The 25,207-nt window shown below is 34.4% G+C and overlaps 2 long non-coding RNA genes across 3 annotated transcripts in view; one reads left to right on the plus strand and one right to left on the minus strand.

Moving 5' to 3' along the window:
- The window catches only part of LOC119234887 (uncharacterized), a 32,019-nt gene that overhangs the window by 4,717 nt on the left and 2,095 nt on the right, over positions 1-25,207 (plus strand). For both annotated transcript variants that reach the window (XR_005122695.2, XR_005122694.2), the window contains exon 2: positions 10,653-10,751. This is a non-coding gene — a long non-coding RNA (uncharacterized LOC119234887). The remainder of the gene's footprint in view (positions 1-10,652; positions 10,752-25,207) is intronic.
- LOC129145071 (uncharacterized) overlaps positions 17,329-25,207 on the minus strand; it is a 76,996-nt gene continuing 69,117 nt past the window's right edge. Inside the window, exons 2-3 of the long non-coding RNA XR_008550115.1 lie at positions 19,583-19,656; positions 17,329-18,544 (exon numbers count right to left, since the gene is read on the minus strand). This is a non-coding gene — a long non-coding RNA (uncharacterized LOC129145071). The remainder of the gene's footprint in view (positions 18,545-19,582; positions 19,657-25,207) is intronic.

The raw sequence follows: 25,207 nt of genomic DNA on the forward strand, positions 1-25,207 counted from the left end.
TATTTAGAATTTTATGGTTTAATAAGTTGGTACTCTTAAGAATTACATCAGATTATGTTTGCTTTAGATTTTATTTCACTGACAGATTTGCCAAACCCAAAAGCAAATACTCAATATTGAGTCCCTTCCTAATATTTTATTTCTTCAGTCCTAATTTTATATCACCAAAACCTGTCAAAATTTAACATGCTTCACAGTTCTATGACTATCACAGAACTGTTCTTATTGAAAACTTGTCAGAAGATCATCACTTTTTCTCTTTCCTGGGGGAAAAAAGGTGAAATTTCTCATTAGTTCTTAATTTTAGTTCAATAGGTCTTAGTAAAACTTACTGCTTCTTCCCTCAGTTGTGGTCTTCATTCAGTGCCTGTGCACTTCAGGGTAGAATTAGCTTCCTGTTTTCCCCACCACCAGCTTCTTCATTTTTTCCCCTTTCTGGCATTTTTGGTCTTTAAATGTTGTCATATTTCCTTGATTTTTAAATATTATCTTACCTGAAGCAAACAGTATCCAATTTCTTAAAATTCTAATATATAAAAGAAGCCCATTATAAATTATGAAGTGCTATGAAAGTGTTATTGTCTCCATTTCCTTTAAATGTCATAAAATTTATCACCCATCACCACCACTCTGATTTGTACTCTTCAAATGCCATCTTTGGATTTGGTAGAATTTTTTGTATTACCAGATATAAAGACTATCTTTTTGCATAAAATATCTTTGATATTTTAGCAATTTATTTCTGTTGAACTTCTGTAGTGCTGAACTCGTCTGTATTTCTTCCTATATGTATTCTTAATGTTTATCAACTCTAACTTCTAAGCTGCCCTCTTGAGTTTAGGTGTTCTTTAAAGTTCAGCCTCTGACATTATGTTCTTATCTGTTTAAAGCCATTTCCTCTGAGAATGCACACATCCCCATGAATTTTAATATCTTCTTAATATTTAAATTCTCATATTTATCAAATTTCAAGTCCTAACTCAAAACAAAAGCCATTGCCCTATTGCCAGCCAATGAGCCTTTTTATTTATGTTCCCATAATAATTTCTAATTAATCAATTCATCCTTCAATCTAATTCCCTTTTCTAATTTCCCCCATTATAGTCACTGGTAGCAAATCTTTTTTGTTAGTATCACCCAAATTTCAACTTTTCATTTTTCTTCTTTAAATCAAACTATTGTGAAAGCAATTCAAATTTTGCAATTTTTTGCATGTGTGTATTGTAAGTGCTCCTGAATTGTAAGTGCTACTACCACAGTTAGGTTCTCATCACTGACCAGATTATTGAAATTTCTATGTACATAATTTTCCATGTACATAAGATTCCTATCCAGCATCATGGAGACAGAGCTTGTTGCCTCTTGCTCTTCCTAACAATGTCCTCATCACTACGACACATAAATGAGATTACTCATATTCACTGTATAATATTCATAAAGGGATCAAATACTTTAAAGATGGGAGTTTGTTTTTGCCACTGCTCTTCCCATGTTTAAAACTTTTCCACAGTAGCTAAGCCAAATTGTATGTGAATACAACTAGCAACTGAACAACTATTTCCTCTTGATGACTTAGTTTGTTCCAGATTATTGAAATTTCCATGTACATCATTTTCCTACCTTCCTTTTTATTCTATCCTTCTGCTAAGATCAGTGCACTAAAACACCTTAAGTAGAATTTTCTCAGTAAAATACAGTGGCTACCTATTTTCGTTCTACAGTTAATGGTGAGCTACTGAAACTTTTTAGACAACTGTATGAAAATTGCAAAACTGTGTTATAAAATTTTTCTGTGTATTTTTCATAGGACAAATGGAATAGAGGAAAACATGAATTTAGGCGATTACTGTAGTCCAACCAGGAAATTACAAGGTGTTATATACTGGGATAATAGAATTGGGGATGGAAAAAAGGCAATGAATTTGAGAGAGTGATGTTACACTATTATGTTTATGAAATTATTTTTAAAACATCACAAAAATGAGTCCTTCATTATTTTGATATTTTAGAAGATTAAATGGTTCACTCATAATACGGATGATTATATACTATTCCATTAATACTGTAGTATATCACTATATGGTATATAAACAAGAAAAATGTATTATACCCACAATACAAAAATGTTCTGTACCCAACTCTGCTGTCTTCAGTCAAGTTTAAAAAGCACTGGAGTTGGATTTGAAAAATTTTAGGAGGGATAGAGACTGTAGATGGAAAACTTTAAAAACTTTGAAAACTTTAACTTTTTTCTATTCTTCCCTGGTCCTTTCCCTCTGTTCATCATCAGTCACAGTAAGTATTTCAGAATGTGAAATACAGAAGTATAAAGCTCTTCCTAAGCACCATGTCAGGGAATCATGGAAATAAACTATATATGGTCAACAGAATTATAAGTATATAAGCACAATAAGTTTGCCTTAAGTTTCAGGTTATTCTTGGTTCACAAATGTATCTTTCTAGTCTTAAGTTTTTCATCAGCCTCAAAACTAATTCATTTACCTATTTACGTTGTCAAAAAACAGTATCTATAGTCTATTTCCCTAGAACACAGCTCAAAACCCCTCTCCTAAAAAACCCAATTTAATTGGTGTTCTCTTTAATCTAAACACAGTGATTTCTTGGTAATTCTTTGTCTAGAATTTTTTAAAGATTTAATTAATTAATTAATTAATTTATTTATTTAGAAGAACTGGGATGTAGGTCAGAGGTGTGGGGGTGATTGGATTCACCAGAGAGAGAGTGGGGAGCAGAACAGGCAGATCTACTGAAGTACACTGTTAAGGGGAGCAGCAGGTGAAACTGGAGATGTCTGCTGCACCATGTGGTTTAGCTCCCTGGTCAGGGATCCAACTTAGGCCTTAGAGGTGATAGCACTGAGACTTAACCCCTAGGCCACCAGGGAGGCTCTGTCTAGACTTCTATCTCTGCAGAATTAGAGCTGTGACTTTTATAATAATGAGCACAATTCTTTTTCTTAAATTCTTCTTGAGCTTAAAGAAATGCCTATCTATATCTAAAAGCCATCTCATTTTTTCTATACTCTCAAACCTTCTGAAAGGTTCTGTAATTTTAGTGATGTTCTATAGTGTACACTGGCCATGCACTCATTAGTTTGGTAAAAAGACCTAATTTAACAGCCATATCTTACCTTGAGACTTTCTCTGTTACATAAATGTAAACAAAAACTACCACACTGCATTCAGCTGCAGTTTAACTTACCTGACTCCATCCAAACTAGGCTTGCTCTAAGATTCATAGTGAGAAAAACTTCAGGATGGGTGGATGCTTATTAAAGAGAGTATTCAGTCAGTGAATGAAAATCCAATGCTATGTGTGTGTGTGTACATCTGTGTGTATGTACCAATGCATGTGTGAGGTTAGAGCACATAATTGAATGGGAAGTAAGTTTTCTGTGATGATAATAGTGGTTATGCCAACATCTTTAACCAAGTTAGGATTTATCCTTTGTTAATGAAGGATTTTATCCTTCATTCTAGGATAAATTACTGTTATCTTAGAATGAAGATAAATGGAGTTGCTTTTGGTTCACTATTTTTAGCAAGAGTAGATGCCATCACAAAAAATTATTAACTATTCACAAAGGGGACTTCAACTAGAAAGTGGCAGTATCCAGCATCATGGAGACAGAGCTCGTTGCCTCTTGCTCTTCCTAATGATGTCCCCATCACTAGGACACATAAATGAGATTACTCATATTCACTGTATAATATTCATAAAGGGATCAAATACTTTAAAGTTGGGAGTTTGTTTGTTTTTGTCACTGCTCTTCCCATGTTTAAAACTTTTCCACAATAGCTAAGCCAAATTGTATGTGAATACAACTAACAACTAAACAACTATTTCCTCTTGATGACTTAGTTTGTTCTATTTACAGAGAACTCTAGATTCAACATTATATGGAATCAAAAACTTATTCCCACTGTCTGTGTTTTCCCACTTAATCCTGGAGACAGAGGGAACAGTTCATTCTTTTTCATGTGACAGCCGTGTGTGTGTGTGTGTGTGTGTGAGAGAGAGAGAGAGAGAGAGAGAGAGAGAGAGAGAGAGATTCAAACATCACATCTCTTTTAATTCTTCTTTTCTCTAGTCTAAATCTTTCCAAATACTACAGCTTGCCTCAAAGGGTATTGCGTTTTCTTCTAAATAGTTTCTAAAATTAATATATTTCCCATTTAAAATATGCTCAGAACTAAATACAATGTAATGGGGTGGCTTATTCACAATAAAGCAGCTCATCTGAACTGTTTGGTTATAAGTAAGTACATTTAAATAAATTGCTAGTACATTCACATTAAAAATGCTTTTTGATTATTATTGTTTGACAGTATATGGCTATTCATTTTGTAAAGTCCTTCACAGTCACTTTCATTTATTGTTTCTCACAATAAGCTTCTTAATGTCTTGTATTTCTAAACTGAAAGAAATGCCTACAGGTTTCATTTTTAAAAATCACGGATGATACTAAATCTAATTATGCATAACATAAAAAATGAAATAACTATTGTAGTGCAGTTATATTTTATATAGTCTCTTGATTACTCTATGGTCCCTAAGACCTTTAAATCAGAATATGTCATAAAGCTTGATAATAAGATTTTCTATTTATGATAAGTGTCATATAACCACAAAGTATTAGTGGATTCACACATTTTGTGGTACAGATCAGAGGCTAATCTTCCATAGTATGCAAGGTGTTTGACAGTCTGAAACACAATAAAAAGCCTTATTTCACATTTTCACAAAGGAAGCCAGATAGTCTTATAAGGATTTAGTTGATGCTGCTATAATGATAAGGGAGATTATTTCTTTGGTCTCTTACGTGATGCTTGTAGTATTATAGCACAATCCTATACTGAATTTACTTTTCCTTCACAAAAATGTTGCTAGTAAAATAGTGGCTTAAGATAACATAATATAAAAGAAATTAAGTGTCTTTAAACAAACATAGCCAATGACAGACTAAGTCTATGAGTGAGACATTACATATTCGTGTACGTCTACAGAATAGGTTCTAATACTCCCAGAAAAAAGACTGATACAAATACAAAGTAAAATTCTAAGCTATCACCTGACAACACTGAACTTTTGAGCAGACTAGGCATAATAATTTCTTTCTATTATGTCTCATACTATATTCTGTTGCCCTGGTTTCTGGTCTGTCTTACATCCATTGATCATTCATTCTCTCTGTCGCTCTCTTAATATACACGATAGACACACATGTGTATATATGTGTGTACATATATGTATATGTACACACATATGTATATGTACACATATATATATATACACACTTACACATAACCAAACAACTGTTTACTTCATGAAATGGATGGATGATTATTCAGTCAAGAAAACTTGTCTGATGTCACATGAACAAATCAAGCATCTAATTTGTTTCATACTTGAAAATACTTTCTTGAATGTTTGGTTGAAAGTGTGTTCAAGTCCTTTTTAAACATAGTTCATAATGATTTTGCCCCATGTATTCTTAAGAGACCACAAATCTATAGTAGTGCATCTTACTCCTAAGGCTTCTGTGCCTTTGTCAAGATAATGGTCTTTAAATTACTTGAAATGGTAAACTTGTGAAATTGTTAACACAGCTGAGTTATAATAAGATAATTGAAAGGTTTCAGTTTCCTTGAACTATTTATATCTGTTCTCTGTGCCTCAACTCCCCAGGAAACACAGAAGATAGCTGAAACTCAGTCATTTAAAGATATTTTTCTTTCCTTTATTATGGTAGTGGCCTATGTGTATAGAATAGATGGGGGAGGTTTGCCAAATTATTGACTGACTGACTAGAATTAATAAATGTAAACATAATTGGTTTGATCAAAGTACTTTAACAAAAGTTTTTAATGCTTCCTATATTGAGGGCACTAAGTACTAGAAGATAGAGAAGTGAAAGAGTTTATTCTGAGATTGAATTTATTCATAGGGAGATAACAGCCTTTGGCCATAAAGGACACATCAAACTCATCAAATAATCTGATTTTCATGATACAATATACACTATAAACATTTTTTGTTCAGAAAGAAAGACATTAATAGTTTCTTGGCATACCAGAGTATAGACTTAAACAACATAAAATAGATATTGTGCCTTCATTCTAACTCACTCTTGTCTTTCATTTTCATTGCTGTTTATTTTGTAGTAGTACCAATCCACCTATACTTGGTATTCTGGGTAGCAGCATATGCTTTAGAGTATTGATTTTAGAGGAGAAGAATACATGGAGAAGGAGGGAAGAAATAGAAAAACATTCAAAAGTTTATCTAGATATTTGTAGGTATTGATATTTCTCCTTTTCACAACAAGCAGTGGTGCTCAGAATTAGGCAAAATGTGACAAACACTACAGGAGAGGAAGAACTCATGTGCTGTGCAAGCACAAAGAAGAGAGAAATTAATTTTAGCTAAGGGAAATCTGTGTGAATAAAACACTTGTCTTGAGTGTAAACTTAAGTGCCATCAGGTTGCTTTTCTAAGCTCTACATTGTACTTGGAGTGCTGCTGAGTCAACCATTTTAATCTGTAAAGGGATCCACAAAAGCATTCATCTTACTCCTAAAAACAGTTTTTTTCTTTTTTTCTGTAGATTTATCAGGAAAAAAATGCTGGATCAAATCACCCAGCGTCAACATACCAGTGTCAACATAATATGTTCTTTGGAATTTTTTTAAATTGAGGTAGTATTCAGATATCCTCATCCACTATTACCACCGTAGTGCACCCACATCCAAATCCCCCATATTCTTCCACCATAGTCCATTATGTTTCCTTCTCTCTTTGTTCTTAGCCCTCCCTTAACCCCTCCCACCCACTGGTGTTTAGGTCTGTAGTCCGCTATCAAGTGTTATTTCTTTTTAAGATTTATTTATTATTTATGCATACAAGAACTGGGGTACAGGCCAGAGGTGTGGGGGGTGAGAAGATTTACCAAAGACGGAGTGGAGAACAGTACAGGTAGACTGACAGAACTACACTGCTGAGGGGAGCAGCGGGCAAGACAGGGGAGGTCTGCTGCACCATTTGTGTTGCTCCCTGGTTGGGGATTGAACTCATGCTGCAGTGGCTGCAGATAGCTTCATAGGTTGCGTCTCAACCCTTTGTGTCACCAGGGAGGCCCAAGGGTTAGTTTTTAAGCTAGTCTTTATCTGACTCTTTATATTCCACTATATATACTTTGTATCTTTTAGTATATTAATATTTAATACTATTCTTTGTATTTCACATATTAGTGAAACCACTTCCTATTTATCTTTCTCCTTCTGACTCATTTGACTTAGCATTATCCTATCCAGCTCCATTCATGTTGCCACAAATTGCCAGAGTTTATCTTTTTTGATCACTGACTAATAATATTCCATTGTCTATAATATCACATCTTGATTCCCTTAGTTATAGTAAATGCTGATGTAGTAAACATGGGAGTGCATGTTGCCATTTGATTGGCATCCTAGATGCCTAGGAGTTGAATTATTGGGTAAAATGGCTGATCTGTTGTTTGGAATTGTTTTTTTTTTAATGACTAAGGAAGATGAGTATTCTCTGTGCAGAGGGCATTTAACAGTGCTGAATAATGAGACCAGTTATATAAACAATTTTAATTTCATTAGATATAATGAAAGTATTTGTGTACACTGTAAATTGTTTTTTTTTTTAAAGCTTTCTTTATTTATTTATACAAGCACTGGGTACAGTCAGAAGCGTGGGAGGGTGAGAGAATTCACCAGAGCCAGAGCGGGGAGCAGAGCAGGCAGAGGGACCGAAGTACACTGCTGAGGGCAGCAGCGGGCGGCAGGAGAGGTCTGCGCGCCACGTGGAACCCTCCTCCCATGGCCCGGGAGCAGCTGGGGATCGAACCGGTGCTGCAGAGGCTGCGGGCAGCTTCTCAACCCAGCGCTCCACTGCTGCACCACCAGGGAGGCCCCACTATAAATTGTTTAATGTCTTTTCTTATTTTATCTAAAGGCAAGGATCACTAAAGTTGGTTGACAGTGCTATTCTTTGAAATTCTGGGCCCCTGAATAGTGATTCAACTCTGGTTGATTTTGAGTGATTACCTATCATAAGCTTAAATTTTTTAATTCAATTCATCTAATATCATTTTCTTATAATATATGAATATTATATTTGAAAGTGTCTGAGGCTTTTTAATCTCCTATAAATATACATATAAATAGCAAGTTTCATGTTTCTCTACTTATCATGGCTTATCTATAAGCACTGTATAGTAAAATCACTATACAATTTTTCAATTGCCAGTTTTTAGCTCAGTGGGTTTTGCATTGAGATATACATGTCTTTATATCTGTGAGATTTCCAGTTATATGTTCTATATAATCAAGTTCCACGCTTACAAAATATGTCTTTGTATCAGTTATATCATAGTATATTATAAAGTTGTAAAGTCAGCATCTATAATAAATTATGTTATTACAAGGAATGTTGGCTCTTTTCCTGTAATGTCCTTTGGGCTTTTGTTAGGCATACATCATGAAAAGATACCAAGGTACATTTTCTCTTTGTCCTCAGTGTGAAGTTGTATTTATTAAAAGACAAAAACAAAAATAAAAATTTCTTAGCATTCTCTGACTTTTTTCCTGGTTAAATAACAGCTAAAAAAGATAAGTATACCTCAGTCAATTCTATCATATCTTGTTTATAATTTCTGTACTATGGAACTGTAAGTGACACAGAAATCATGTTTTCATAAGGTCTTTGTGACATATGTTTCTGGGTAAATAACACACAGTGGCCTTAAAACTGAAATAGGAGGTTCTTTTCTTTACCTTGAGCTTCTGTTGCCTACCTCAGACTGTGTCTAAACATTCTTAAATTGTATTGATATAACACACGTCACTGAGAAAAAAGGCAATATATAATAATGGCAGCTAATATGATTAAACATTGAGTTAACGGATTAATTTTTAAAAACCTACTTAACTGAAAATACTTTGGATTTCTGAATGATGACAGGAAACACTTTTTGAGGATTTATAGGCATTGGTCTAAGTATTTTACATGTATTAGCTCTTTGAATATTTATAACAACCTTCTGGGTTGGATACTATTTATGTCCATATTACAGGTGAGGAAAATAAATACCGCACTCGGTATTACTTTGTAGTACTTTGTTAAGTACTTTGTAGTCACTGAACTTGAATTTGAACTGGCACATTTTGGTTTCAATCATAATCATTTTCTATTCTGCAAAAGTAAAAAAAAAAGTATATGTATGTATTATACATATAAAGAGAAAGTGATAAGAGAAAGGGAAAGAATATAGAATATATGTATGTATAAGATTCAGTGTTTTACTTCTCCATAAGAAAGAAATTGTAGAGTTTTGCATTTTACTACCATAGTTAAAATTCTCACAGAGATAGAAGAATCACTTTCCTTACCCACAGAGGAATGAAAAACAATAGATAGTTATTTGGAACACCAGTGTTATATAATTTCTTGAATTATGGTCTATTGTAAACTTTATTGTTGTTGATGGTGACAACAACAGAGAATTGGGTGATGGCTGTAAGGATAGAAAGATTCCCATTTCCTGTATTTCCCAGCTTTGTAAGTCACAGGAGTTTGTGAAAAACAGTTTTACTGGTATTTGAAATAAAAAGAATATTTTTAATGAAAAATAATCTCTTGCCCAAATCCTTTGAATGATAGAAGGCCTCATATGACCTATAATTTTAGGTGAGCCAAAATTATAGCCTCAGCTGTTTACAGGCAAAAATTCATACATTCTATCATCTGATGCTGTCCCTTCATCCCTTCCCCCGCCCGCCCCCCCCCCCCTATTATCTACCTGGGGATTATTGCTGAAAACACAGAATGAATGAGACTTAAAATACTTGAAAATAGCAAATTGGAACCTTTAAATTCATAAGTAATTTCTTTGATGGTGTTAATTACTAGTCTTACTATACCTGTCATGAAATGATGAGCCATCTATTTTTAGAATTTTAGACTATTTACACATGTAGACGGTAATTTAGGAAAAGAAAACAAAACAGCAACCTGGTAATAATACCCATATTATTTTCTTTGATGCAAAATAGAAATATAACAATCACATAATCACCTGAAATTTTCTATACTTAGGAGAAAGTTGAAACTGAAAGTCTTAAGATGTATAGTGGTACACTGGTAAACTGACTTTACAGAGCCCTGATTTGTAGTAGTTGCCTAGTTTTTGTGGTACAAAACCTCTATGGACTAATTTCAACCTATGAATGGTTTTTCACTGACTCAAAATTCCTGAAATTTAGTAGTTTGTTCTTATGCACACAACTGAGTGCGTAATTCTATAACTTATTCCCAACAACAACTGCAGTAGATTGTGTTATAGCTCCAGTGCTTCACTCCTCACCTTTCTACCCCCTATGCCATGTGTTGTGTCCTCCCACTCACTGTTCAGACACAGCCAAGTGACTTGTTTTGATTAGAGTGATGTTAGCAGATATAACACAAATGGAAGTTTGAAAAAGATCTTCACATTTCCACTTTTTTTTTTTGAAAATCTGCCATTGCCATCTGAACATACCCAGGCTAGCACAGTCAAATGGCCTTTGTCATTGCAGCTAATACCACATTAAATTTGTTGACAGCCAGTCAATCCCAAGATATGTGAACGAGCCCATCCAGGATCAGAAAGTTATGTAGCTGACCTACAGCTGAGTGCGGACACGCAAGCAAGCCCAGCCTGAGTAAGTAGAACCACAAAGATATGTGAGATAAATACATTTTTAAATGCAGTCAGTGAGTTTGTATAGAATTTGTTTGTTATGCAAGGTTGTTTTGTAAATAAATAACTGAGAGAATAATGCTATTAGACAAGATTTAATTAGAAAGGAAAATTTATAAAGGAGGCATTGTGTTTTGTGAAAAGATCTCAATAAATCTGAGATCCACCACTTATAGGTGAATGGCCTGGCGAAATATTTAACTTCTCTTTGCCTAAGTTTTCTCATTTTAAATTGCAGATAACTATGAGCCTGGCAGTTTATATATATATATATATATATATATATATATATATATATGAATGATATGTGTGTGTGTGTGTATAAAATTGGTGATTAGGTGTACAGATCTGCAATCTGATTGCCTAAGGCTGACTCCCAGATCCACCATTTTAATATTTAAAGACACTTAGAAGTATAGTTTTCACTTATAACACACATTGTAAGAGCTGTCTATAGTAGAATTTGATAAACTAAGCACCTGGCACATTTTGGTACTCATTAAATTGTAAGTATACAACAGTCATTTCTTTATTGAGGATGAGATTGATATTCTGGTAGTTATTTTTTAATGTTTAAACAGAGATTATCTTGGAGGGGGCAGAGTTGCCAAATAAGGTTATGTAATGTTTGCAGGAATTCCTTTAAATTCTATAAAACAGCCCCATCAAATTTATACTTTAACAGCTTCTAAGGAGAAATTTGATTTCAATTTGGGACCCATAAGTATAGATTTAGGGGATCTGTTTAAATTGCTAGCATAGAAATGCTATGTTTGCCTTCCTAGCTAACATATTCATGCAACCTAGTTTTTCTGCTAAGGGAAAAACTGATGAAATTGAGGGGTGTCTGTCTATACGGGTTGCACAGATACATGTTAAGATAAAGGTTTCTATGAAAAGAAACCTTTATCTTAAAAAAAAAGATAAAGGTTTCTAGATAAGATTAAAAAGTTATCAGAAAGCTGATAACTTGCAATCATAGACCAAGGTAAGGAGGGTAGGGAGAATGGTCTGTGGGCAATAATGGGTATTTGGAATCAAGTTATTACTTCTTAGAGAAAGCAGAAAGTAGAGTAACATGGAGCTCTTTAATGAGAAGTGGTAGTCCTGAAATTAAATTGTCGTTTGAAATGTGTGCTCCCTTCCTGGAGTAAAGCACCTTAAATGCATCAGTGAACTTGCCAAAATGCATGAAGCTTACCAACTGTTCCCCACAGCAACAGATTTATATAGGAGATTGAGAGAGCCAGAAGAAACCTGGAACACAGTTTTAGTGACTTGGAGGTCTGGGGAGGGAAATTGGAAGAATAAAGAGAATACAGATGGGTTTTTATGTAGGCATGAAGGTTGTAACCTTGGCACAAAAAGCAGAATGCAGAGTTAAAAACAACTTATTCAAATGCTATTGGAAAGTAGGGTTTTATTTTCTTTATGGTGATTTGTTACACTACAATGATGGATTTTTGGTAAAGCATGGAATAGTAGTCAATGAAAGGTCAAGAAGAGCAAGTACGATCTACTACCAACCAAGAGGTTCCCTGAACTTTCTGATTTGGTATACCAAGAATACCCAGGCAATTTTCCAGGCAATAATTCAGTATTGTGTTATTTCCCAGGGAATTATTCAGTATTGTATTTGCAACAATCTTGAGGGCAAGGTGGTGTCTTTCCCGAGATAAAGAACTACTATTATAAAAGCAGTACTTCCCCAAATTCAGTGTTCTTATTCTTAGATGTAACACACTGCTTCTGAAGGCATCCATTTAGGGCCATTTATATTATCCCTGTGGGATTTGGAAGGGCATGGCAACCAAAGCAAACCAAAAGGAACCTATATTGCTTTGTTATGAGTAAGAAAGTCTTTTGTCTCAGGTCCAGAAGTCTCATATCTTCTGCATCCATTAAGCAGTAATAGATTAGCTTCTTAGCTTATAAGCAGGGTAAAATCATAGACCTTTTATACTTTTTTACAGTAATAAAAGGATATATCTTTTCATATAAAAACGTTTTAACAGTAGAATGAAACAGTGTATGTCAAAAAGTAGTGAACATATATGCAGGGTAAGCTTGCTCAATCTATGTCCTAAAAAGCTATTAATTAATTAAATGGAGTACAGGTCTTTTAAACATTACTAGTGCCCTTTTATTGTATGATATTTCTTCTAAAGCTATACCTTTGGTAATTTATATTTTTTAAGTGGGGTCTTGCTAAATTATAAATAGTTCTTGCCTATTTTTTTTTAAAGATTTATTTATTTATGCATACAAGAGCTGGGGTACAGGCCAGAGGTGTGGGGGGTGAGAGGATTCACCAGAGACAGAATGGGGAACAGAACAGGCAGACTGACTGAAATACATTCCTGAGGGGAGCAGCAGGCGAGACAGGAGAGGTCTGCTTCACCATGTGGGTTGCTCTCTGGCTAGCCGGGGCTTGAACTCATGCTGCAGAGGCTGCAGATTGCTTCATAGTGTGGTGCTTAACCCCTTGAGCCACCTGGAAGGCCCCTATTCTGTTTTGATGAAAGTAAGTTTTAGCATCTAGTTCCTAATTTTATAATCTTTATCAATCTCTTAAAAAATATAATGCCCTTAGCCAACCATATGTAAGATAGATTAGTTCAAATGAAATTAATTATGGTATTAATAAGCTGCAGAATGATGCACAAAATATAATAAGTGAAAAAGATAGCATTCAAGTTTGTACATACTGTTTACTTCCAAATTACAAACTACCTATTGATATTATTATAACCTGGGAAGATACATGCCCACATTTTCATAGTGGAATTAAGCATGGTTAATGCTTTCTTTGTGATTTCCAAATTTCTACAGTAAATGTAATTTTCATATAAATGGAAGTCCTTTAAAATATTAAATCCTTGTAATTCATACTTGTACCCTCCTGCAGTTGCTGTATAGGACATATGACATGTAAAATAAAAAAGTCTTCTAGGTTTATATTTTTATACTTATACTATCTTCACATTTATTATCTTATATATCTAGTTTATCCTTATTTTGCTGTTTTCTAACTGCTGAAAGTTCCCTTTGCAAGAGGTCAAATATAAATAAATATTGAAAATTTTGCTTTTGAAAACCTATGCATTTTAAAATCAAAGCTGAGAGATGAAGCATGGATAAACCATAAAAGATAAAACAGAGGGCCTCCCTGGTGGCGCAGAGGTTGGGCGCTGGGTTGCGAAGCTGCCCACAGCCTCTGCAGCACCGGTTCGATCCCCAGCTGCTCCCAGGCCACTGGAGGAGGGTCCCACATGGCGCACAGACCTCTCCTGCCGCCCGCTGCTCCCCTTAGCAGTGTACTTTGGTCCTTCTGCCTGCTCTGCTCCCTGCTCTGGCTCTGGTGAATTCTCTCACCCTCCCACGCTTCTGACTATACCCAGTGCTTGTATAAATAACTAAATAAATAAACAAAAAAAAAAAAAAACAAGAGTTCTCCTTTGGGGAAAAAAAAAAGATAAAGCAGAAATTTCTTATTTTCCGAAAATCAGTGTAGAGTACTATTTATGGTTTGACTTATCCTCCGTATTTCTTTTTTTATTTATATAAAATTTATATAATTTTTCATTTTTTTTCAATGTTTGCTTTCCTTTCTCAGGTGTAGTCCCCATAGAATTTCCACCACCAGTTCACCCATGCACCATTACCATAGTCCCTTGTGCTCTTCCCCCTTGTTTTGATCCCCCTTCCTTCCCCTCCCCTGCAGAATGTCTCTGATTTATAGTTGCCTGTTTATTTTTGTTTTGTTTTGTTATGTTTTTTATTGTTAACTATTTTTTCCATAATGTCTTATTTTGTTCCCCTATATTCTTCCTATAAGTGAAACCATCCAATATTTTGTTTTTCCTTCTGACTTATTTCACTGAGCATAATCCCTTTTAGCTCCATCCATGTTGCTGTGAATGGCATTAGTTTATCTTTTTTGATTGCTGAATAGTATTCCATTGTGTATATATATCCCCCATATTTCATTTGTTGAAGTCATATAGCTCTGAATACCTCAGAATGTGACTTTATTTAAAAATACAGTTTTTTCAAATGTAATCAAGTTAAGATGAGGTCATTAGAATGAATACTAATCCAATATGACTGATACCTGATAAAAGTGAAATTTGGACACAGAGGCAGATATACTCAGCAAGAATACCATGTGAGTGTGATTTATAATGTGTGATTCAAACTCTGCAATAGGGATGATCAAGTACACTGGATCTGGTGAGCTGGAAGAAATTGACACAGAAATGGATACTTCAAGAAATACGTTGTGATCAGAGCATCATATTTTGTGAGATCATAGAGAGGTCACATTAAATATGAAAAAAGTACATTCTTCAGGCACAGAGTGTGGGTTTAAATGTTAATTCTACCTCTAGCTATGTCAACTATGACACACTAGAAATTATATAACCACTAGAAAATGAATATAGAATCACTGTCACAGACTAAAAAACTAGGTAATAGTTTACATCTCATACTCAATAAAATGAAGGGATAAAATGTGTTTTTCTTAAGTTTGGTTGTAAATTATGAGTAACCACACAGAAATATATGTGAGCTTACATGCACATATACATAAAAGGCTCACAAAAGTAGTTGTTAAAGGGGCCTCCCTGGTGGCCTAGGGGTTGAGTCAGCACTGCCACCTGAATGGCTCTCCACAGCTTCCTGAGTTTGATCCCTGGCCAGGGAGCTAACCCACATGGTGCAGCAGACCTCTCCTGTGTTGTGCACAGCTCCCCTCAGCAGTTTATTTCAGTAGATCTGCCTGTCTGCTCCCCATTCTGTCTCTGGTGAATTCTCTCACTCTCTGCGCCACTGGCTTACACCCCAGTTCTTCCATGCAAAAATAAATAAATAAATGAATAAATAAATCTTTTTATTTAAAGTAGTTGTTTAAAAGTGGCATTTATTACTCCTATAAAATAATCAGTTATTGAATAGGATTAAACTATTAGTGAAAATTAGAAATAGAAAAAAATAGAAAATATATTTTCTATTCTTAACAATAACTAATTATTTAACAAATACTATGTGCCAGAGACTGTTCTCAGCACTTACATTTATTAGATATTATTTTGATTTACATTTTATAAATGAGTACACAGGCACAAAGCAGCTCAAGCCTACACTAATTATGAGTACAAGAGCCAGGAATCAAACCAGGTTGTTTAACTCCAGTATTCATAGCTTTCAATTCTGAGCTACACTTCTCGTTTAGACTTAATGCTTGGCTATCAGCTAGTTTTTGAGTCTGTGACAGTGAATCTATATTCCTTTCCAGTGATTATATAATTTTCTAAACACTGAGCTATTTCAGTTGAGTTTTCTAACAAGCAACTTCTCCTACATTTAATTTCCTTGCCAGAAGAAAGTATTAATAAACACTCTGAGTGATTGATTAGGATATAGAATTTGCTTTTAGAATTGAGAGTAAGATAACTAGGAGCTATGTCCTGCCTATAATTAGTTACTTGATATCAAGCCTGAAAAATTTATTGGGCTTTATTTTTTTACTATGGCCTGAAAAGTCATCTAAACAGTTTTTGATGGCAGTGGGATGTTATAATCTGTTCATATCAGCTTGCAAGAGCTGATTATTAAATCTCCAGTGTTTTTACATGCTAGCTGCTAAGCACAGCCATTATTAAAAATTAAGTTATATAAACATTCAAATAAATTATATAAACAAAGGTTATAAATACTCAAAACAATCTTTTGCTGCATTTTATTACTATCTGTATTTTTGAGGTTATTGACAACAATTTTATGTATATGGAGAAATCACTTTAAAAGTGTTTTTGTACATTTCTTCTAAACAATGTTTTTAGTGAGGTCAAGTTGATAGTTTCAAATTGGCCATGGTGGAAACATTTTTTTTCCACAGAAATGAGTTAACTAATGCAGCAAATCAGAGATCTCCTTTTACCCTCCCACTGGTCCTTAAACCTTTATTAATTAGCTCACAGCCTTTAGCAGTCCTTAACAGACCTATCTGCTAATCTTCTTCCCTAGTACTATCACTAGGAGGATTTCAGAAATATATTTAAAATGTGATTTATAAGTAGTTAGAGTTATTAGAGATTCACTTTGTTTAATGTAGATTTATGTGTCATATCAGGGATCCCAGATCATTAAATTGTGCATTTTATTTTCTCAAATACTGAGAATTGTTTCCTCTTATTTAGACAAACTACTCATCAACTTCCACTTTTGACTTCCCTAAACTTATGCCTTTCCTGCTCTTTGAAAATTCACTTTTTATTAGTTCTTTATATTAGTTCATAACATTTGCTTTTGATATTTGACCTCATTTCTTCTTAACTCATCTGTTTTCTGGCCCATCCTTACCCCAACCTATGTAGAAGAGATCGCAGATTGGGATGACCCTCTTGAAATCAAAAACCAAAAAGACACATTTGACTTGCACTAAAGTGTATAGTGCTAATATTTTAATATATAATTAAGGAACTGTGAGTCTTTATTTAATAATTATTGTAGAATTAAATACATATGATCCCAAAGGAGTTGTCCCTATTTTTTTTATATTTCTCTATTCTAGTGACTTAGAAGTAATTATGGGTAAGAATAATTTGACTTGAGATTTTAGATGTAACCAAAGTTTAATTACATGAAAAACTATATAAAGCAGGATAATTTAGTGGTTTTAATGAATTTTGGTGTTTTGTGGAATACTAGTGACAGTGGCAAAATACTGTTTACTTTTGTTTTAAGCTATTAAGAAACCCAATGACTATATCTGTAATCTGTCTTTAGTTTCTTCTTATTTAGAGATAGTAAATGTTAGTATTTCTTGAATGTATATAGCTTCCTAAGGCAGTGTGTTCCAATAGGAGGAAAATTATGGACATTTGCTCACTAAGTTGTACTAAGCACAAATTTTATACCTTGTTATTCCAATCACATAACTACTACTACCTGCCCAAGTTTAGATATAAAACTAGAAGGCCAACTCATTATCATTACTGATTTATAATGGTAATGCCAGATTTTTTGCAAGATTTAATATTTATGCATATAAGAACCAGGGTACAGGCCAGAGGTATGGGGGTGAAAGGATTCACCAGAGACAGAGTGGGAGACACTGCTGAGGGGAGCAGTGGGAGAGGAGAGGTCACAGTCAGGAGAGGTCTGCTGCGCTTGTGGGTATTTTCCTGGCTGGGGATTGAACTCATGCTGCGGTGGCTGAGGAACATAAGTTGTGTCTTAACCCCTTGCGCCACCAGGGAGGCCCAATGCTAGATTTTTTAACTTGACACCAACTCTCAACTTTTTGTGCTAAGGAGCAAACATAACTTGAATATTGTAAAACAGGTTTAGGCCTGTGTGGAGGCGCCGGGGCGCTTCGCCGGCGGTGTGACTGCCTCCCTGTGCCGCATCCCACGATGCCCGACACCCGCAGCTTCTCGCTTGGTCGCAATCTCACGCCGCCGGCCTGGAGTCTCGAGTGTTTACTGTTGATGGTGTCATGGACTTGTAAGCGGTACCAAATGGGCTGATCACATGCTGGCTTCTTGTCCCTGTCGGAGTATCATGTGGCTGCTATTCCATGTGCATAAGAGCAGTCCTCAGGGAGAACCTGGGTTTAGAAGCCCCAGGACAGCCTTAGACCTGGAGAGTTGAAGGAAGTTTCAGGACCACACGATGGTGACCCTCAGAATGACTTGGGAGGGAGGTTTGCTGATATTTCTGCCCAAGATTCTATAGCTGTTTGTGTACCTGAGTGGGGCAGAGAATGGAGAGTGAGGTCATCACATGAAGCATCACTAGCTCTGCTCCCCGCTGCCTACCCAGAGCATCATGGAAATGTTCACTCTGCACAAGATTGGCAGGGACTGGGAGCACGTGGCCTTGACAGCAGTACTGCAAGAAGGCAATGGGCAGGGAAGGCCAGCCCCATATCCCTCTCCCAAGCTTGGGGTGACTTTTTTAAATAACTGGGAGCTTTTCTCTTGAATTTATTAGCTTAATCAATACAATGTGATTGTGTTACAGTATAATGTTAGGACAATAACAAAACAAAAGCTTTGAAAAATCCATAAGTTTGGGAGACTTAAAACACATTTGAAGTTACTCACCAAAAAGAATGAGAAAACATATGTAACTATGATAATAAGGATTTCATTATCAAACCAACTTGTGGGATGGAACTAAGATAATTCCTAAGGAGAAATTTGTATCCTTTTGCTAACATTGGAGTAGAAGAAAGATTGAAATTTAATAAGTTGTATATAGAGAGGACATAAAAGTAATAACAATTAGAGCAGAAACTAAAAAAGAAGACATATGCAAAAATGAAGAGTAGCATGGTTAGGTTGGTTCTTTGAGAAGATGTAGGATAGAGAATCCTGGTGAAACTGAAGAAAACAGTTCTAGGAATGGAAAAGGCCAGATTGAGCTGGGATTAAAAAGGGAATAAATTGCTTTTGCCTTTAAAACTGTGAACTTTGACAAAATATCCATTTTTGGAAAACTTGCATAACCTCATAGCCCATCTGATAAAGGTCACAGTTGATGTAGTTAAATAAAGTTGCATTTATTGTATTTATTTAAAGCCTCTTGAGAAAGAACAGTTCCAGAGGAGTCCAAGGATGACCTTAGAGTAAGGACCTGCATAGCCAGGACATCGGCACACTAGTGCCACTGGGCTTGTGTCATGGGGAAAACTGTTAATCTGAGAGCTTATATTATTGAAATGTTTTTACATTAATAGTAGGTTATAGATACACAAATAATATTGGAAGAGGGGACTCTTACCAGCTTTGTGGGTTTTTTCCTAAATTTGGCAAATGAGCTCTCAAAGTTTCGAGTTTATTAAAACTTGGAAAATGCTAAAAAAAAAAAAAGAAAGAAAAACAGGTTTAAAATGAAAACAGTCAAGTGCTTTAGGCCTACACTTATAAGGCTTAATTGTGTTATCTATATGGCGTCATATCACCTCCACCAAGTGGAGGTGATATAATCAGAATTAAAGAATTAAAGAAAATAGCAGATATAATCAGATATAATCGGATATAGCGGATATAGTCAGAATTAAAGAAAATACTTATTCTGTTTTAACTGTCAGGCTCTCTAATTCTTCCTTTATCCCTCTTCAAGTTGGTATTTAAGTGTAGGGAGAACAATTTCAATATGAATAAAGTGTAGGAGTATGGCAAAACCCCTGAAAAAAAAGTTAGCTATCAATTCAATATCATTAGAATTATGTTTTAGGTGACTCAGCACCTTCCTTATCAATCAATATTTGTTTCAAAATGTCAATCTAGTGTCTGTATAAGTGCATGAACATTCTGAGTGGTATCTTACAGTAGTCCCATGATCTTTTCATTGTTACAGGGATTGCTGATTCTCCTAGGGATAGACACACTATAGGAACACATACTCAAGGCATAAGCACAATGCTACTACCCTACTTTTGATTGTCTTTGTCTTTCTTTATTTGTGCCTTTCTATTTCTTTGTCTGCAGACTCAATTCTATGCAAGTTTTTGTCTTATTCTGATAAGGGAGAACTCATCTGCATGACTGGCCCGGCACAGCAGACATAAATAGATTTGTGACATGTATGCCTTCCTGCTGTATAGTCCAGATTACCTCAGTATGAATTTAATTGACATTGAGTGATGATCTAGTGCCTTTGTTATAATCTTATGCAATCACCAAATTGTTACATTTATAAAGACAAATAATAAAATAATACCAAAAGGGAATAGAATTACAGTTTATCGTAAAGAGATTTCTTCTAATTCACTTCCCTCCTAACCAGGAAAACTAGCCATCATTGTATCACGGTAGGAATAGTAATTGAGATAACTGGCATGTTTACCTAAGAAAAAGAGGATTGGTGGGAAATCAGAAAATTTTGAACTAAAAAATGGAATGGAAATTAACTCTCATATTTGTTGAACAGTCCATATATATTTGGGAAGCTGATTTTTGATGATGGTTCAAACAATTCATTGGATAAAGAACAGGCTTTTACAGAATATGCTGGAACAATTAAAAGTTTGGATGTAACTAAAAAGGGAGGGGAGCTTTAGTCCATATGTTGTACTATACAGAATAGTTAACTCAACATACATCACAAATTTAAATGTAAAACTTAAATTTTTAGAAGAAAACAGGTCCTAGTTGGTGGTAGGGTTTAAGTCTCAGCACTATCATGCTATCACCAGTAGGACCTGAGTTCGACCCGAGCCAGGAAGGTAACCAACATATGGCACAGTAGACCTCTCATGTCTCACCTGCTGCTCCCCTTAGCAGGGTATTTCAGTAGATCCACCTGTTCTGCTCCTCACTCTGTCTCTGGTGAATCCTCTCACCCCCCCCTTCACCTCTGACCTACAGTTTTTCTATGCATAAATAAATTAATCTTAAAAACCTCAGAGGAAATTTGTATGATCTTAGGCAAATATTTCTGCAACATGACTCCAAAAGCAAAATTCATAAAAATTAGGCTTCATGAGAATGATAAGCTTACACTCCTCAAAGAATACTTTTAGGTAAATTAAAAGGAAAGCCCTAGACTGGGGGAAATATTTGAATTGTCTAAGTCTGATAAAAGACTTTTATCTAGAATATAAAAATAACTCCCCAAACCCACTAATGAAAAAGCCAACAACTCAATAATATACAGATGGTAAATAAGCACTTGAAAAGATGGTCAACATCATGAATTACTAGGAAAATGCAAATTCACACAATGAATTACCACTACATGTCTATGGGAATGACTGAAATTCAAACACTGATTCAAATATACTGAATTCTGAGATGGCTTTGTAAAATGGTTCCACCATTTCAAAAAACATTTGGGCAGTTTCTTAAAAAAGTCATTCGTCTACCAAATGATTCATCCACTCTACTACTGTTTACCTAAGAGCAACTAAAAGATCATATAAAGACTTGTAACAAATATTCCCTGAAGTGTTATTTGGGTTTGCCCAAACAGAAACTAACCCAATATTCATGATGAGGTGAATGGACAAAAGAAGTGGAAATTACAACATGGGTCAATCACAAAATAATTATACTGAGTGAAGGAAAAGATACAAAATAGAGCACCTAGTGTTTTCATTTATGTAATACATTTCTATTATAAACAAACTTATCATGACAAAGCAAATCAATGATATCTTAGGGATGAGGCAGCAGTGGGACAGTAGGGAAAGATATGGAGAGGGGGAAGTCCAAGAAGCATGAGGAAGCTGCTGGGGATGGGTATTTTAATGGCTTCTTGGGGTATATAAACATATGTCAAAATGTATGAAGTTGTGTTTTTCAAGTATACACATTTATTGAATGTTGACTTAGCTCAAAAAGCTGATAAATTTGCTTACAGTGAACTTGCCAAATATTAATTTTTAATTGCATAAAACTTATTTGTGGAAGATAAATAATGGTTCTTTCAATGGAACCCAGTTACAGGACATAACATTTATTTACATTTGTAATTACGAAAACAATAGTAATGATCAGGTCTCTGAAAAAAATTTATTGTAAGAACAATTTTTATTTCATAAAATTTTGTTGTTTTTCATTAGTGAACAAGGAAATGTCAACTAGGGAGCAATTTGATGAAACACAATGATTTTGTCAGAACTATTAATGATGTCTTGGTTTAGTGCAAACTCCTGTAGTACATGATGCTAAATGGAATAAGTGAAAATATAATCTAAAATGATGCTAAATTTAAATTAGCATTCCAATTTATAGCAAATTTATGAGCATAAAAAAGTTAGACCTTGGAATACCTGGAAAGATTTATGAATAAACTTGGCAAACATAATTTGAAACAAACGGGGCTGGGTCACCATCAGCTGACTTCGATTTAGTGATTTGAACACAGAGACATAGTGTAATGAAAATAGGAACTCAACCTAGAAAAATTAAATTTATTTCTCCTAAGGATAACAGGCATAGAAGACACTATTACCAAAAGAGATTTAAGTCTCACTGGAGAAAGCTGAATGGAGATATTTACATTTAATGAATGAAGAAACTCTGGACAAGGGCCAAACTGCCTGAGTTTTATCTGTAGACAGTTTTAAGGACACTTTTTTTCATCTGTCACCTTGAGTGTTCCAGGTTTTTTTTTTTTTTTTTTATTATGGTATGTGAAAGAAAAGAAGGAGAATGAATTGCTGGAAACAGAGCATTTACAACTTTCCCACAATAATTTGTCAAGACACCCCAGTGCACAACCAATTACCATGCTAGTACTCAACCTCTGTTGGGTTGGTGTTAATAAATTATATAGCATGTAAAAAAAAGAATACAATGCTGTTTCTAAACTTTATTTACTAAATCTTAATATCATCCTTAAGCTGAAATTATACAATAAAAAATTATTATGACCAGCAGTTGTCAGGTACATAGAACATGTGTGATACATAAAGTGATTACATAAAGTGATACATAAGTCTTTAATGTGTATAACATGGCAAAGGATAATATCACTACTATTTCTATTAATAAGAAAGAATTGTGCCTTTACAAGATACACATATCATTCTTCCATATATATCCAAGTGAACTGAAAGCATGTGTCCACACAAAATGTGTATACAAATGTTTGTAGTACTATTATTCATAATGGCTAAAAAATAGAAGCAACCAAAATGTCCATCAGTTGATGAATGGATACAGAGAAACTCCATATAATGGAGTATTATTCATCAATGAAAAGTAATGAAGTGTTGATAGAAAGCTACAGCATGGATGAAACTAGAAAACATTATGCTAATTTAATGAAGTTGGTCATATAAAACTATTTATTATATGATTCCATTTATATGAAATGACCAGAATAGGCAAATCTATAGAGATTGAAAGTAAAAGCCTAGGGCTTAGGGGGAAGAGGCATGGAGGTGGTTGGGAATGGGGAATGACTGCTAAAGGCTTTCTTTTTTGGGTGAACAAAAATTATCTTAAAGATTGTGATGGTAGTTGGACACCAGTGAAAGCATAAGGAATTTATTGTACATTTTTAAGTGGTGAATTTTGCATTATGCAAATTATATCTCAAGTTATTTTGAAAAGATAATCATATAAATAAGTTATAGTTAATTAACCTAGGTCAAAGTAATCTGAAAAACAAGGAAATTCCTTTAAAAAACTTAGAAAATGAGATAAGACATTTTTATGTCAAGTTGGAGCTTTGTTAGAGAAGAAATCAATTATCTATAAAACTCAGTAATTTGAATGTATATTTCTAGGAGATATATCCTGAAGGCAAAAAAAAAGTATAAAAGATACTTAATCATATTGCTATTTCCTAATTATATGCATATATTAGGTGCTCATATAATTATTATGTCACCCATAAATAATTATGTTAATGTCTATGAATAATTATTTCAGAGTAAGTGAAATGAGATACAAATATTGATATCAAATGAATTGAGGGAAAATCCTACAATTTCAAAGTTAAATTGTTAACACCAGTATAAAATTTATGATGTATTTTTCCTTTTAGAAAATAGATATATTTAGTTCCTAGCTCTACCCACTGAAAAAAATTTCAAGTAATGTCAACACAAAAACAGTAATAACTGAACCCAGACTGAAATTTCTCAGTTTGCTTTTCACCAAACGGAGCAAGTTTCCTTGAGAAAAGACTGATGCCACATCCTGGCAAAAAATGTACTAGATTAGCTTGGAACATCTTATGCTGGGAAATATGGAAGTGATCAAAGACCACTGTGTCAGGAGGAATCTGGAGGTAGCTTTTAAGGACTATCACAGACCTACAATGGACGTTTGTGCAACAAAAGACTAATGATTCCAATGGATTGAAATAGTACATTAAAATATATGAGTTTGAAAACAGAACTCATTGATCATCTTTAAAAGTTGCTAGAGCACCAAATTATTAATTCTAAGAGATGGAAAATGAAATTTAAAAATCAAGCATTTATTGTTCTCTTGCTACACAAACTGTGTAACCAAATAGTTGATGAGCAAAATTTTTTCCTAATGAGGAATTTCAGCTAATAAATTCAGAATGACAGAACCAGGAAATAATCAGTTTGTAATACCTAACGAAATAGTACATTTTGACTACTAAAACGAGAGGAACTTAATGCTGGGGAGATTAGCCTGTAGCACCTGAATCCACTGATAAGTTTAAGAACATAGTTAGAGAGACAATCAGGCATTTTATACTTCCTGACATGATTTGATCAAAAGTATACCAACTATAATAAATTCATGCCAAAAAAATTGAATATGTTGACCTCAATTACCATTTTCCAGAAAATACAGAGGATAGGGGGATGTCTAAACAATCTCCCAAGGAAACAAGTGTAGAATAGGGGAAATTCTGAAGATAAATGAGCCAGTTCTTTTAGTAAATAAATGGCAAGCAATAGGTAAAACGATT

This window comes from Talpa occidentalis, unplaced genomic scaffold (assembly GCF_014898055.3).
Source record: "Talpa occidentalis isolate TD23 unplaced genomic scaffold, MPIMG_talOcc4v2.1 talOcc4.8, whole genome shotgun sequence".
Classification (NCBI taxonomy): Eukaryota; Metazoa; Chordata; class Mammalia; order Eulipotyphla; family Talpidae; genus Talpa; species Talpa occidentalis.